We start from the raw sequence: 16,374 nt of genomic DNA, 5'->3' as shown, positions 1-16,374 counted from the left end.
CTTGATATCTCTTTAAAACTAAAATGTCTCCCTCTATTATGGTATCCCCTTTCTTGTTTTCTTCTATTCTTCTCCTGACTCAAACTTTCTGCTCCCTCATGTCCCCCTCACCCCTCCTCTTTGCCCCTTCTCTCTCCTAGCTCCCTCCTGCCTCCCCACCCCCATGTTCCCAATTTGTTCAGGAGATCTTGTCCCTTTCCCCTTCTCCAGGGGACCATGTATGTCTCTCTTAGGGTCCTTCTTTTTTACTGGCTTCTCTGACAGTGTGGATTGTAGGCTGGTAATCCTTTACTCTATGTCTAAAATCCACATATGAGTGAGTACATACCATGTGTGTCTTTTTGTGACTGGGTTACCTCATTCAGTGGTTTCTTCTAGTTCCATCCATTTGCCTGTGAATTTCAAGATTCCCTTGTTTTTTTCCGCTGAGTAGTACTCCGTTGTGTACATGTATGACATTTTCTCTATCCATTTTTCAGTTGAGGGTCATCTAGGATGTTTTCAGCTTCTGGCTATTACAAATAATGCTGCTATGAACATCATTGAACAGATGTCCTTGTTGTGTGAATGTGCTTCTTTTGGGTATAGGCCTAAGAGTGGAATTGCTGGATCTTGTGATAGACTCATTCCCATTTTTTCTGAGTCACCATACTGATTTCCAAAGTGGCTGTACAAGTTGGCACTCCCACCAACAGTGGAGGAGTGTTCCCTTTTCTCTGCATCCTCTCCAGCATAAATGGTCATTGGTGTTTTTTATTTTAGCCATTCTGACAGGAGTAAGATGGTATCTCAGAGTTGTTTTGATTTGCATTTCCTTGATGGCTAAGGTTGTTGAACACTTTCTCATGTGTCTTTCAGCCATTTTGATTCCTCTATTGAGAATTGTCTATTTAGTTCTATACCCCACTTTTTAATTAGATTGTTTGGTGTTTTGGAGACCAGCTTCTTGAGTTCTTTGTATATTTTGGAAATCAGCCATCTGTCAGATGTGGGGTTGGTGAATATCTTTCCCCAGTCTGTGGGATGCCATTTTGTCTTGCTGACAATGTCCTTTGCCTTACAGAAGCTTCTCAGTTTCAGGAGTTCCCATTTATCAATTGTTGATCTCAATGTCTGTTCTACTGGTTTAATGTTCAGGAAGCAGTTTATTGATACATTTAAGGTCAATTTTGTTATATGTATACTTCTACTTTTGCTTAGACATTGTATTTATACAGTTTATTTAAAGCGTATATGAATAAAAATACAGATTATAGATAGTTAAAACTTATATTAGCTTTTCTAGATATGCAGAGATATATTTCAAATGAATAGGTATTCTTCACAACCTTTCAGATGCCTTCAGAATATGGCATTTAAAATGTCTAATTAGTCCCTGGCCCATGGCCCCAATCCCATTGCACCACTGAATTCCCCAGAGAGAGCTGGAGGCAGACCAAATCATTCAGCATCTGCAGCCATTGGAGTCTTGGATCTGCACTCACAAGAAGAGGTGAGTGCCAGGCCTTATCCTGCCCACCTCCACCTTAGAATCCCCTGACCTTATAGGGGTCAACCTCACTAGGTTGATGTCTACCTTGGTTACCATTCCTAGAGCCTTCATCTAGTAGCTGTTTGAAGCAGAAACAGGCACCCACAGCTAAGCACTGAACCTAACTCCTAGAATCCTGTTGTGCAGAGGGAGGAGGGATGAGCAAAGGAGCTAAGATGGTGCTGCAGAAACCAACAGAAAAAGTTGACCTGACCTAGTGAGAGCATAGAGACCCTAATAGTCATAAAGCTGGGGAAACAGCATTGGGCCAATCCAAGCCCTCTGAATGTGAGTGCCAGCTAGGAGGCCAAGACAGTCTATGGGACCTCTAACAGTAGAGCCAATCTTTAACCCTAGAGAGACCTAGGGGCAGACCAAATGATCCAGAGTCTGCCATCATTGGAATTTCAGACCTGCACCCACCAGGAAAGGTAAGGAGAGAGTCTTTGAGTGGCATCCACCAGGAGAGGGAGAGATCTCACCTGCACCCACTGGAGGAATTGATTGGAAGATGGCAGTATGAGACCAAATTGAACAACAGTAAGACAAATATTATACCACCAAAGTCTAGGGATTCAACACCAGCAAGACCAGAACATCCTAACACCAATGAAGCAGAAGACAATGACCATAACTTTATGAAGATGATAGAGGCCCTCAAAAAGGGTATGAGAAAACCACTTAAAGAAATGGAAGAAAGGTCTGCCCTCTGCCCTCCGTCCTTTGACTGATGCCAGAGCCTGTGGTTACTCTGGGATTCTCTGCCCCCAAATTCCTCCATCAACCCCTGCTGGCTTCTCCCTGAGTCCCCCACCAACCCTGGAAAAGAGTGGACCTGCCCAGACCGGAAGGCACACACTGAGTCTGGACACACCTCACCCTTGTTTGCCCACCACCCTCTGCAATCCTGATGCTGCCTGAGTGAGTCTGGGAGCTGCTCTGCCCTAAACCTCCCCCATCACACCCTGCTAGCTTCTGCCTGAGCCCCCCCCCACCACAATAGTGGGCCTGCCCTGACTGGAAGGCCCACTCTATGTCTGGACACACCTCACCCTTGTCTGCCCACCACCCTCTGCAATCCTGCTGCTGCCTGAGCCTAAGCCTGCTGCCTTAGCCTTCAGCCTGCCACCTGAGAGGAGAGACCCCACCTGCATCCACTGGAAGAAGGGATGGGAAGAAGACAGAATAAGAACTCACTCAACAACAGAAAGACCAATATGACACCACCAAAATCTAGAGACACCACACCAGCAAGAACTGAAAAGCCTAACGCAGAGGATGAAGAAGAGATGGACCTTAAAAATTGTATGTTGAAGATAATAGAGACCATTAAAGAGGAAACAAGAAAGTCCCTTAAGGAAAATAGAAGAAAAAACAAGCAAAAAATTACATGAAATGGAGGAAAAGACAAACCAAAAAACTCAAGAAATAAACAAATCTCTTAAAAAATCTAAAGAAAACCAAAAAAAAAAAAAAAAAATCAACCAAACAAGTGAAGGTAACAATTCAAACAGTTCACAGTTTGAAAGCACAATTAGAAACAATAAAGAAAACTCAGAGTGAGGGGATGCTGGCTATAGAAAAGCTGGCTAAATGATCAGGAACCACTGATCATTTGCATAACCAGTAGAATATAAGAGTTGTAAGAAAGAATCTCAGGTGTTGAACACTCTCTAGTGGACATACAGTCATAGACCAAAGAAAATCTCAAGTCCAAAAAAACTCTAACACAAAATATCCAGGAAATATGGGACACCGTGAAAAGACCAAACCTAAGAATAATAGGTATAGAAGGCAAAGAAATTCAGCTAAAAGGTACAGAAAACTTATTCAACAAAATCATAGAAGAAAACTTCCCCAACCTACAGAAGGATATGCCTATGAAAGTACAAGAAGCTTACAGAACACCAAATAGATTGTACCAGAAAAAGAAGTCCCCTCACCACACAATAATCAAAGCACCAAACTTATAGAATAAATAAAAAATATTAAGAGCAGAAAAAGAAAAAGGCCAAGTAGCATACAAAGGCAAACCTATCCGAATTACACCTGACTTCACAATGGAAACTTTGAAAGCCAGAAGATCCTGGATAGATGTTCTACAAATGCTAAGAGAACATGGATGTCATCCCAGACTACTGTATTCAGCAAAGATTTTAATCACTTTAGATGGAGAAAACAAGATATTCCAGGACAAAACCAGATCTAAGCAATACATATTCACAAAAGGAAAACCCCAATGTAATGAGGATAACTACTCTCAAAAAAACCATAGGCAATATGGATTAAATCTCACTTTACCAAACACCAAAATAATAATAATAATAATAATAAATAAGTGGGGAAATCCACACACAATAATGCCACCAACAACAAATCCAAAACAAACAAGAATAAACAGTCAATGGTCATTAATATCCCTCAATATCAATGGTCTTAACTTGCCTAGAAAAAGATACAGGCTAAGAGAATGTATATGAAGACAGAATCCATCCTTCTGCTGCATACAAGAAACACATCTCAACTTCAAAGACAGGCGTTACCTCAGAGTAAAAGGATGGGAAAAGATTTTCCAATCAAATGGGCCCAAGAAACAAGCTGGTGTAACAATCCTAATATCTAACAAATTAGACTTCAAACTAACATCAATTAAAAGAGATGAAGAAGGGCATTTCATACTTATCACAGGAAAAGTCCATCAAGATGAAGTCTCAATCCTGAACATCTGTGCCCCAAATACTAAAGCACCCACATTTGTAAAAGAAACATTACTAAAGTTCAAAGCACACATAAAACCACACACACTCATAGTGGGAGACTTCAACACCCCCCTTACAACACTAGACAGGACCACCAGACTGAAACTTAACAAAGAAACAAAGGATCTGACAGAAGTTATGACACAACTGGGTATAACAGGTATCTATAGAACATTCCATCCAAACACAAAAGAATATACCTCTTCTCAGCGCCACATGGAATCTTCTCTAAAATTGACTACATACTAGCAACATAGTAAACCTACACAGACACACAAAAAAATGGAATAACCCCCTGTACCTTATCAGACCACCATACTTTAAAGTTAGAATTCAACAACAACACAAATTGCAGAAACCCTACAAACTCATGGAAATTAAATAATGTGAAATTGAACCATTCCTGGGTCAAGGAAGATATAAAAACAGAAATTAAAGACTTACTAGAATGAAGACACAACATACCCAAACCTTTTGAAAGCAGTGCTAAGAGGAAAGCTCATAGCTCTAAGTGTACACATGAAGAAACTAGAGAATAGTCACACCAGAGAGTTGACACCACAAATGAAAGCTCTGGAACAAGTGGAAACAAAATCACCCCAGAGGAGTAGATGCCAGGAAATAATCTAACTGAGGGCAGAAATCAACAAAACAGAAACTAGGAAAACACTACAAAGACTCAATGAAACAAAGAGTTGGTTGTCTGAGGAAAGTCAACAAGATAGACAGGCCTTTATCCAAACTAACCAAAAGGCAGAGAGAGAGAGCATACTAACAATATTAGAAATGAAAAGGGGGACATAACAATGCACACTGAAAAAATCCAGAGAACCATCATACTTTGAAAACCTGTACTCCACAAAATTCGAAAATCTAAAGGAAATGGACAAGTTTCTGGATAGACATCACTTACAAAATTAAATCAAGAACACATAAGTAAGTTAAATAGACCTATAATCCCTAATGAAATAGAAGCAGTCATCAAACATCTACCAACAAAAAATGCCCAGGGCCAGATGGTTTCAATGAAGAATTCTACCAGAAATTCAAAGGAAAGCTAATACCAGTACTCCTCAAATTGTTCCATACAATAGCAGCAGAAGCACTTTTAATGATGCTACAATTCCCTTGGTACCCAAGCCACACAAAGAAACAATGAAAAAAGAGAATTACAGATCAATATCCCTCATGAACATTAACGAAAAATATTCAACAAAATACTGGCAAATTGAATCCAAAAACACATCAGAGAAATCATCCACCATCATCAAGTTGGCTTTATCCTAGGAACGCAGGGATGGCTCAACATTTGAAAATCCATCAATGTAATCCACCATATTAACAAACTGAAAAAGAAAAAACCACATGATCATCTCGCTAGATGCTGAAAAAGCCTTTGTCAAAGTCCAACACCCCTTCATGATAAAGATCTTGGAGAGATCAGGAATAACAGGAACATACCTAAACATGATAAAAAGCAATATACAGTAAACCAACAGCCAACATCAAACTAAATGGAGAGAAACTAAAGGAGATTCCTCTAAAATCATGAACAAGACAAGGCTGTCTGCTCTCTCCATATCTCTTCAATATTGTACTTGAAATCCTAGATACAGCAATAAGACAACAAAAGGAGATCAAGGAGATACAAATTGGAAAGGAAGAAGTGAAACTTTCACTATTTGCAGATGATATGATAGTTTACATTAGTGACCCAAAAACCTCCATCAGGGAACTACTACAGCTGATAAACACCTTCAGCAAAGTGGAAAGATACAAGATTAATTCAAAAAAAAAAAATCAGTAGCCCTACTATACCCAGAAGATAAATGCACTGAGAAAGAAATCAGAGAAACATCATCCTTCACAATAGCAAATAACAACATAAAATATCTTGGGGTAACACTAACTAAAAGTGAGAAGACCTGTACAATAAGAACTTTGAGTCTTTAAAGAAAGAAATTAAAGAAGATACCAAAAAATGGAAAGATCTCCCATGCTCTTGGATAGGCAGGAGCAACACAGTAAAAATGGCAATCTTGCCAAAGTCAATCTACAGATTCAATGCAATCCCCATCAAAATCCCAACACAATTCTTCACAGACCTTGAAAGACCAATACCAAACTTCATATGGGAAAAAAAAAACCAGGGTAGCCAAAACAACCCTATACAATAGAGAAAGTTCCAGAGGCATCACCATCCATAACTTCAAGCTCTATAACAGAGCTATAGTCCTGAAAACAGCTTGGTATTGGCACAAAAATAGACAGGTTGACCAATGGAATCAAATTGAAAACCCTGATATTAACCCACACACCAATGAACTCCTAATTTTTGACAAAGAAGCTAAATTTATACAATGGAAAAAAGAAAGCATGTTCAACAAATGGTGCTCGCATAACTGGATTCTGACATGTAGAAGATTGCAAATTGATCCATATCTATCACCATGCACTAAAATTAAGTCCAAATGGATCAAAGACCTCAACATAAATTCAGCCACACTGAACATCCTAGAAGAGAAGGTAGGTGGCACCATTGAACATAACACCAGTAGCTCAAACATTGAGATCGACAATTAATCAATGGGACCTCCTGAAACTGAGATGCTTCTGTAAAGCAAAGGACACAGTCAGCAAGACAAAACGCCAGCCTGCAGAATGGGAAAAGATATTCATTAACTCCACATCTGACAGAGGGCTGATCACCAAAATATGCAACAAACTCAAGAAGCTAGCCACCAAAATACCAAACAATGCAATTAAAAGATGGAGTGCAGAACTAAACACAGAATTCTCAACAGAGGAATTCAAAATGGCTGAAAGACACTTGAGAAAGTGCTCAACATCCTTAGCCATCAGGGAAATGCAACTCAAAACCACACTGAGATACCATCTTACTCCTGTCAGAATGGCTAAAATCAATAACACCAATGACAATCCATGCTGGAGAGGATGTAAAGAAAGAGGAACTCTCCTCCATTGCTGGTGGGAGTGGACACTTTTACAACCACTTTGGAAAGCAGTATGATGGTTTCTCAGGAAAAAGGGAAACAGTCTACCTCAAATTACAGCAATTTCTCTCGTGGGCATATACTCAAAAAATGCACACTCATACAATAAGAACATCTGTCCAACGATGTTCATAGCAGCATTATTTGTGATAGCCAGAACTTGGAAACAACCTAGATGCCCCTCAATTAAAGAATGGATAGAGAAATTGTGGTATAAGTTTACACAATGGAGTACTACTCAGTGGAAAAAACAATGGAATCTTGAAATTGGCAGGCAAATGGATGGAACTAGAAGAAACCATCCTGAGTGAGGTAACCCAATCACAAAAAGATAAACATGGTATGTACTCACACATTTTTGAGTTTTAGACATAGATCCTTTAGACAAAGGATCAGTAGCCTACAATCCACACTGCCAGATGAGCTAGGAAACAAGGAGGACCCCAAGAGATGATTGCATAGTCCCTCGAAGAAGAGGATGGGGACAAGAACCCCTTACCAAATTGGAGTCCAGGGGCAGGGAGAGGAAGGAGAATCTTCATCCATTTGCTGTTCGAATCAGAAAATGACAGCATACTACTGGAATTCAGTTGTGGAGAAGGAGCAGGGTTGAGCAAAGGAGCCAAGACAGGGATGGAGAGACCTGCAGAAACAGTGGACCTGAACTACTGATAGAATGGAGACCCTATACATGAAGCTGGGGAAATAACATTGGACCAAACCAACCCCTCTGATTGTGGGTATCAACTAGGAGTCCAAGACAGTCTATGGGTCCTCTAACAGTGGAGCCAGTTTTTATCCCTAGAGCACAAATGGACTTTGGGAGACCACTCCCTATGGAGGGATACTATTACAGCCCAGAGACAGCAAGGTGGGTCTAGGCCCTCCTCCAAACAATATGACAGATTCTGAAGGTCCTTGGCAGAGGGCCTCACTATCTCTGAGGAGGAGTGAGGGGTGAGTTGGGTAGGGAACATGGGAGGATAGGAAGGTGAGGGAATGTGGGGAATGGATATGTAAATATGAGTAATTAGAAATAAAAAATACTAAAAAGAAGAAATGTAAGAAAAAAAAAGAAATGGAGTAAAAGACAACCCAAAAACTTCAAGAAATAAACAAACCTAATAAAGACAGCAAGGAAAGACAAGAAAAAGCAATCAAACAGGTGAAGGAAGCAATTCATACAGTTCATAACTTGAAAACTGAAATAGAGGAAATAAAGAAAACACAAACTTAGGGAAGGCTGGAAACAGATACTCTGGGAAAACGATCAGGAACTGCAGATGTAAGTATGACCAACACAACAAAACAGAAAGAAGAGAGAATCTCAGATGTTGAAGATACACTCGAAGAAATAGATTTGTCAACCAAAGAAAATCTTAAGTCACACAAACCCTTAACACAAGCTATCCAGGAAATATAGGAAATATCCATCCTTCTGCTGAATACAGGAAACACACCTCAACTTCAAAGACAGATGTTACCTCAGAGTACAGAGTTGGGAAAAGATTTCCAATCAAATGGACCCAAGAAACAAACCAGTGTACCTATCCTAATATCTAACAAATTAGACTTAAAACTAAAATTAATCAAAAGAAGGAAGAAGGTCATTTCATATTTAGCACAGGAAAAATCCATCATGATTCAGTGTCATTTCTGAACATCTATGCCCCCAATACAAAGATACCCACATTCACAAAAGAAACATTATTAAAACTCAAATTACACATAAAACCCCATACATACAGGGAGACTTCAACACCTCACTCTCACTACTAGACAGGACCGCCAGACAGAAACTTAGCAAAGAAACAAAGGAACTAACAGAATTTATAAACCAATTGGGCTTAACAGACATCTTTAGAACATTCCATCCAAACATGAAAGAATACACCTTCTTCTTAACACCACATGGCACCTTCTCTAAAATCAAGCACATACTGGGCAACAAAACAAGCTTCAACAGACACAAAAAAATTGGAATAACCCCTGTATCTTATCAGACCACTATGGTTTAAAGTTACAATTCAACAATAACACAAATAACAGAAACAGTACAAACTCTTGGAAATTGAACAATGCTCAATTATATCATTCCTGGGTCAAGGAAAGAAAGAAATTAAAGACTTTTAAGAATTCAATGATAATGGAGGCACAACATACACAAACTTATGGAACACTTTGAAAGCAATACTATGAACTTTGAAAGTTCATAGCACTAAGTGCCCACATGTGCCAGCATGAAAAAACTGGAGAATAGTCACACTAGAGAATTAACAGCACACCTTGAAGCTCTGGAACAAAAAGAAGCAAACTCACCCAGGAGGAGTAGATGCCAAGAAATAATCAAATTGGTTGCATAAGTCAATAACGTAGAAACTAAGAAAATAATACAAAAAAATATAAAACCAAGAGTTGGTCCTTTGAGAAAATCAGTAATATAGACAAACCTTTGTCCAAACTAACCAAAAGGCAGAGAGAGAAAATGCAAATTAACAAATCAGAAATGAAAAGGGAAACATAACAAGAGACACTGAGGAAATCCAAAGAATCTTCAGGTCATACTTTGAAAACCTGTACTCCACAAAATTGAAAAATTTAAAGGAAATGGACAATTTTCTAAACAGATAATACCAAAATTAAATCAAGAACAGGTAAGCAATGTAATAGACCTATAACCCCTAATGAAATAGAAGCAGTCATCAAAAGTCCCCCAATCCACAGGACAGAAGGCAGAGTGTGGACAAGGGTGAGGTGTGTCCAGTCTCAGGGTGGGCCTTCCTGTCTGGCCTAGTCCACTCTTGTGGGGGGAGGTTCAGGCAGAAAAAATCGGAGGTTGATGGGGGAGGTTGCAGAGCAAAACAGCGCCCAGACTCACCCATAGCTAGGCACTGAACCGTACTACTGGAATTCAATTGTGGAGAGGGAGGAGGGTTTAGCAAAGGAGCCAAGATGGGGATGGAGAGACCTGCAGAAACAGTGGACCAAAAAATCCAGCATAGCCAAAACAATCCTGTACAATAAAGGAACTTCTGGAGGCATTGCCATGCTTCACTTCAAACTCTACTAGAAAGCTACAGTAATGAAAACAGCTTGTCATTGGCATAAAACCAGACATGTAGACCAATGGAATTGAATCAAAGACCCTGATACCAATCCACACACCTATGAAATCTGGCTTTTGTCAAAGAAACAAAAACTATGAAATGGAAAAAAAATATCTTCAACTGGATGTTGACATGTAGAAGAATACAAACAGATACATATCTATTGCCATGCACAAAACTCAAGTCCAAATGGATCAAAGACCTCAACATAAAACCAACCACAATGAACCTCATAGAAGAGAAAGTGGGAAGAAGCTTTGAGCACATTGGCACAGGAGACCACTTCCTAAATATAACAGCAGTAGCACAGACACTGAGAGCAACAACAAACGAATAGGAACTCCTAGGCCCTATCCCAAAGGATATGACAGACTCTTAAGACCACCCCCCCATGGAAGGCCTCACCCTCCCTGGGGAGCAGAAAGTGTATGGGATAGGTAGGGTGTTAGTTCGGGGGCCAGGGGAGGAGGGAAGGGAGAGGGAACTGGGATTAACATGTCAAACCATCTTGTTTCTAATTCAAATAAAAAATGGAGAAAAAAATAATAAAACAGAGTTTCTTACACCCCTGCCAAAAGCATCCCCCAGCTGAGGTGGGATTGGAGTCAGTAAAAAATCACTTTGAATATTTGTACATGTAGTAGAATGTCAGTAATAAATTCTCTCCTATGGCCTGTGACATTTACCCTTACAGGTTTTGGGCCAGGTTGTCTGTGCTGTGCATATATTACCATCTGTGGAGCCTGGTTTAGATCAAACTAGAAGGCCTTCTGTTACCCACAAATACTCTTGCTACCATGACACCAATGAGCATTTCTTGCCAGGCAGGTTGGAATTATAGCACAAAGGATCCAAATCTGCCTATGGCCATTGATAACTCTGACCCCTTCCTCAGCCTGCATAGCAGTTTTTGACATTATGAATGCTACTACCAAGGAGTCCAAAGTACTTTTAACACTGTGAGTGGTCTACAGACAACTCAGCATCTTCTTGTTGATTTGTGAAAAAAAAAATGTTGATTATCATGGATATCTACCTTTTAATTGCAGAATTCTATTTCATATGTAAGGGATTCCCTTTCTTTAACATTTTCTGATCCCGTGAAATGTGTACCCACTGGTGTAATGTGGTAACTGTGAAGGACACCCTTCTTTGTCCTCATTAGAGCAAAATGATTCTAGCTGCTCCTTTGTATTGTCAGGTTTAGGATTGTGTCTCATTGTCTTTATTATGTCATTGTATATTCCTTTTTTTCTCACATCCTTCAAAGCTTTTATAATGAATAAATGTGATACTTAGCCATAAAGAAAACAAAATATTAGTGCAGGGTAGGACTATTTAACATTCCCTGTTGGAGAACCTTCCATTGGTATCTCTTAGCAAGCTGAGAATTATTATAAAGAGGTACTATGAAGATACTATTTTCCTCTATTTTTCTTGTAAAGGTAGAATGAAGAAATACTTAAATTAATAACTATAAGATACCATCCCTTAGGCAATAATCAAAGCAAAGGAATTTCAGACCATAGAGTGCCCATTGACTGAGTCACATTATTAACACCTCTTAGATCAGTTACCATTCTTCATTCCAGGTTTGTTTTTAACAACAAATACAGGAGAATTCCAAGGGCTGGCTGATTCTTCAATATGTTGAGCATTTAGTTGCTCTTATACCAGCTGTTCTAAAGCCTGTGGTTTCTCTATTGTTAAAAACCACTTTGCAACCCATACAGGTTTTTCTGTCAACCATTTTAAAGATAGGGCTGTTGGTTCCTTAGAAAGATCAGCAGTTGTTTTGCCCTGTTCTTGAACATTCTACATGGTCAATGACTTTTCTTTATAATACCTTATAATATGCTTCCCAGAAATATACATTAATTTATGGTTTGTTTCTAAGATTGGGGGAATGTTAATCTGAGCATTCCATTGTTGTAACAAATCCCTTCCCCACGAGTTCATTCTTATGTTAGCCACATATGGCTTTAATTTTCCTCCCTGTACTTCTGTCCTATTTAATTTTCCTCCCTGTCCTTCTGGTCCTATTCATTTGACCTACTTTGTGTTCTGTTTTTCCTGAGTAACATTCCAATCCCTAAAAGTTGAACATTTACCTGCTGAAGGGGTGAATTTGGATGCCAAAATTCTTGTGAAACTATCGTTACATTCACATCTGTATCTACCAGGCCTTCAATGATAACATTATTTATTTGTATTTTTAATTTTGGTCTGTGCTCATTTATAGAAATTTGCCAAAATACTCACTTTATGGATTTAACAAAAATTTTTGTTCTCTCTTGAATAGCTGCTCTGTCATCCAGAGCTTTATGGTTTCTTACAATCAGCATTAGTTTCTTTAATTTCTCTGGGAAGGAGTTTCCATGGTGACAATAAACAATTGAACTGAATTTGGCATAGGGACCTGAGAGAGGTCCCTCAAGGCCCCTTGAATATCCCTAGTTATTCGACATTTATTAGTCCAATGCCTGCCTTTGCCACACCTTCTTCATAATTCAGAAGGGAGGGGTGTTCTGTTTAGATAATGCTTATAAAAAACATTGTTTCATGGAATACCTTGTTTATAATTCCTTTTAAGGTAGCCATGTTTGTCACAATTGAAACACTTAACATTTTTATTTTTCTTCAAACCTCTGGACATTGCCTCTCCTCTCTGAGCATCATCCTGGTCATGAGACTCAATATTTACTAGATATCAGATCCATTCTTCCAAAGGTGCTGATCTTGCCTTCTAAGGCCTAATTATCCTTTTGCATTGAGAGTTAGTGTTTTTAAAAACCGGGGATTCAATTATTATTTGTCTAGCTTCTGAATTTGGTATCATGTTATTTACTGCTGATGTCAACCTTTGGACCCTGTATGACTTTAATAAATGACTTGCTCTTCTTTCCTACTTCCTCAAGTCTGTCCCAAGTATTCAAAGCTGCTGCATGGCATAAAGCTATAGTGTGGGGATTGCCTTTCTGCATTAGCATAAGATCCTTCTCCAAAAAGTTGATCATGGGAGAGTTCCATACCTCTAGCTCTACCCCATTTTTTGATGATCTTAGCCTCTTTTTTTTCACCAGGTCCTCCACTGTAATTGTGGACCAAGCTCTAAGACTGCTGAAACTATGTCTGTCCAGTCTTTAGGGATAATTCTATTACAAATTGACCATGAGTTTAATATATGCTTCACAAATGGTGAATGCATAACTTCCTTGAATCCCCTTAAACCTGTCATTGCCACATGAGTCCAATCAGTTCTTACAGAGTCTCCATCATTTGGCAATTCCAGTAAGATTACTGGATATATTAAGGTTGTTTGTTTGAAAACTTTAGGCTGTTTCACTCTAACCTTATAATGCAATGCTGACATTGGTTCTCCTTTAAATGCCTCTATATGGGTTTGAATATCTCTGTGATCTGTTTTATTAAGTTTTTCTAAGGCCTGTATCTTGGCAAACATATCAAACAACTTTTTAAAGAGATAAACCAAGAATTATCAAAATAACAGCAAGGATTATCAAAATAATCAGTATGCCATTCCTGGTTAAGTTGATTATCCCTTAATTTAATTGTTCTATTATTAAATGGTGCATTGTATAATCATACAGAAACCTAATATCTCCATTGTAATAGTGCTTCCTATTTTTAATGTTGGAAAAAACTCTCTTTTAAATAATTCCTCTTTTTAAGAATTCCCAATTTTCCTCTACCTACTCAATATTCCTGATCACACATGTTCTCCCTCCTCCTTTTCTCTCCCCCTCTTTCTCTTACCTCTTTCCCCCTTCCCCCATTCTCCCAATTTGTTCAGGGGCTCTTGTCTTTTCCGTTTCACTGTGGGACCATGTATTTGTCTTATGGTCCTCCTTGTTTCCTTGCTTCTCTGGAGGTGTGGATTGTAGTCTGGTAATCCTTTGCTCTACATCTAATATCCATATGTGAGTGAGTACATACCATGTTTGTCTTTCTGTGACTGGGGAGAAAAGATACACACACATAGAGGGAGCCACTATAGGCTTAAAGAGAAATCTGGCACTAGGGAATTGTACAGAGATCCACAGGATGACCCCAAGTAGGAACCTAAGCAATAGTGGAGAGGCTACCTTAAATGCCTTTCCCCTATAATGAGAATGATGACTACCTTAAATGCCATCCTAGAGTCTTCATTCAGTAGCTGATGGAAGCAGAAGCAGAGATCCACAGCTAAGCACTGAGCTGAACTCCTGGAATCCAGTTGCAGAGAAGGAGGAGTGATGAGCAAAGGGAAAACCCATAGAAACAGCTGACATGAGCAAGTGGGATCTCATGGACCCCAGTCTGACAGCTGGGGAACCAACATAGGACCAAACCAGGCCCCCTGAACAGGTGTCAGCTAGGAACACTGGGCAGTCTATGGGGCCTCTGACAGTGGAACCAGGATGTATCCCTAGTGCACAAATGGACTTCAGGGGCCCATTTCCCATGGAGGGATACTCTCTTAGCCTAGATACACAGGGGAGGGCATAGGTCCTGCCTCAAATGACTTGACAGATTTTGATGATCCCTCATGGAAGACCTCACCCACCCTGGGGAGTGGATGGAGGATGGGAAGGGGGTATCAGTGGGGGTATGGGAGGATGGGAGAGAGGGGGAACAGGGATTGATATGTAAAATAAGATTGTCTCTAATTTAAATAAAATTTATTTAAAAAAAAGAATTCCCAATTTTCTCACCAAATCTGTTGACTACAGTGATGAAGATGTGAGGCTAATGGCTGCAGCACACAACAGTAGGAGCCTGAGTAGATTTCAAAGCAGTTACCTAGGTTGGCATCAGCCTGAGAAGGGGGTCCATGAGAAGCCCACCAGGAGAGAAGAAATGAAAACCTAGCCAGTAGGATGGTGGCTCTGGTCACATGTACCTCCAGCCTATGCCAGTGGCTCCAAAACTACAGACAAATGGCTTTTACATGACTCTGTACCCCAAAAGTTGGGTGCCAGATGCAGCATGAATTCTAAATGCTATTAATAATAGAATCTCAGAGGCAGGTGCTGGGTATAATGCTGAAGATCAGTGAAGCAAAGTAGGTAGCAACTGTAGAGTTCTTACCTCTACCAATGCTCAGGCCAAAGGGGTGATTCTCACACTGCTTAGACTGCACTGTTCCTCAGACTGCACTGATGGGGGAAGTACTTCTGTGTATGTTTATCCTATTGATTGTTAAATAAAATACTGTTTGGCCAATGAGACAGCAAGTTAGACAGGACTAGGAGTCAAAGAGGATTCTGGGAAATGTAGTAGAGAAGTGGTGATCCAGGCAGGAAGTGACATAGCAAGGAGACTCATATTTAAGCAAAGGAAACAGGAAGTGTTCCCTTTTTCCCCTTCCTCCTCCGGCAGCACCATGTGAGCCACCGGCAAGATAGGGTGCCAGCTAAAGGCATCCTCTATAAGATAAGTCTTATAAAATATATAAATGTATAATAATTGAGACTAAGCTAACAGATGAGAAATCCTAGTCATTGGTCAAGCAGCACTGTACCTAATACAAGTCTCTCTGTGTATTAATTTGGGCCCTAACTCGGGTGGGTGGCTGGCGTAAAGCACACATGTGGCCGTGGGGCTTGGGCGGTTTTTGGTGGAAAGTTTATCATAACACTGCACTGCTGCTCAAACTACACTGAGATCCTGTCTCCTCCCACCTTACATTCATCTCTCTGCCCAGTCATATCACTCTTATCTCCACCTCTCAAGTCCTAGGATTAAAGACAGGGCATCCCAAGCACTAGAATCACCTTTGTGTGAGCTGTTTCTCTTTTAGACAGAATCAATTTTGTGTAGCCCAATGTGCCCTTGAACTAACAGAGATCCATTTGACTCTGTCTCCAAATAACTTGGATTAAAGGAATGGGCCACCACTGCCTGACCTCTGTGGTTAACTAGTGTGGCTAGCTTTGCACTATGATCTTCAGGTAAGCTTT

The 16,374-nt window shown here is 39.8% G+C and overlaps 1 long non-coding RNA gene across 1 annotated transcript in view; it reads right to left on the bottom strand.

Moving 5' to 3' along the window:
* The window catches only part of LOC113834358, a 90,500-nt gene extending 74,920 nt beyond the window's left edge, over positions 1-15,580 (bottom strand). The window contains exon 1 of the long non-coding RNA XR_003482837.2: positions 15,503-15,580. This is a non-coding gene — a long non-coding RNA (uncharacterized LOC113834358). The remainder of the gene's footprint in view (positions 1-15,502) is intronic.
* Positions 15,581-16,374: the final 794 nt, after the last annotated feature.

The sequence above is a fragment of the Cricetulus griseus genome, chromosome 2 (assembly GCF_003668045.3).
Source record: "Cricetulus griseus strain 17A/GY chromosome 2, alternate assembly CriGri-PICRH-1.0, whole genome shotgun sequence".
Taxonomy (NCBI): domain Eukaryota; kingdom Metazoa; phylum Chordata; class Mammalia; order Rodentia; family Cricetidae; genus Cricetulus; species Cricetulus griseus.
The sequence above is the reverse complement of the archived record's forward strand: the minus strand, read 5'-3'. Positions and strand labels throughout refer to the sequence as shown.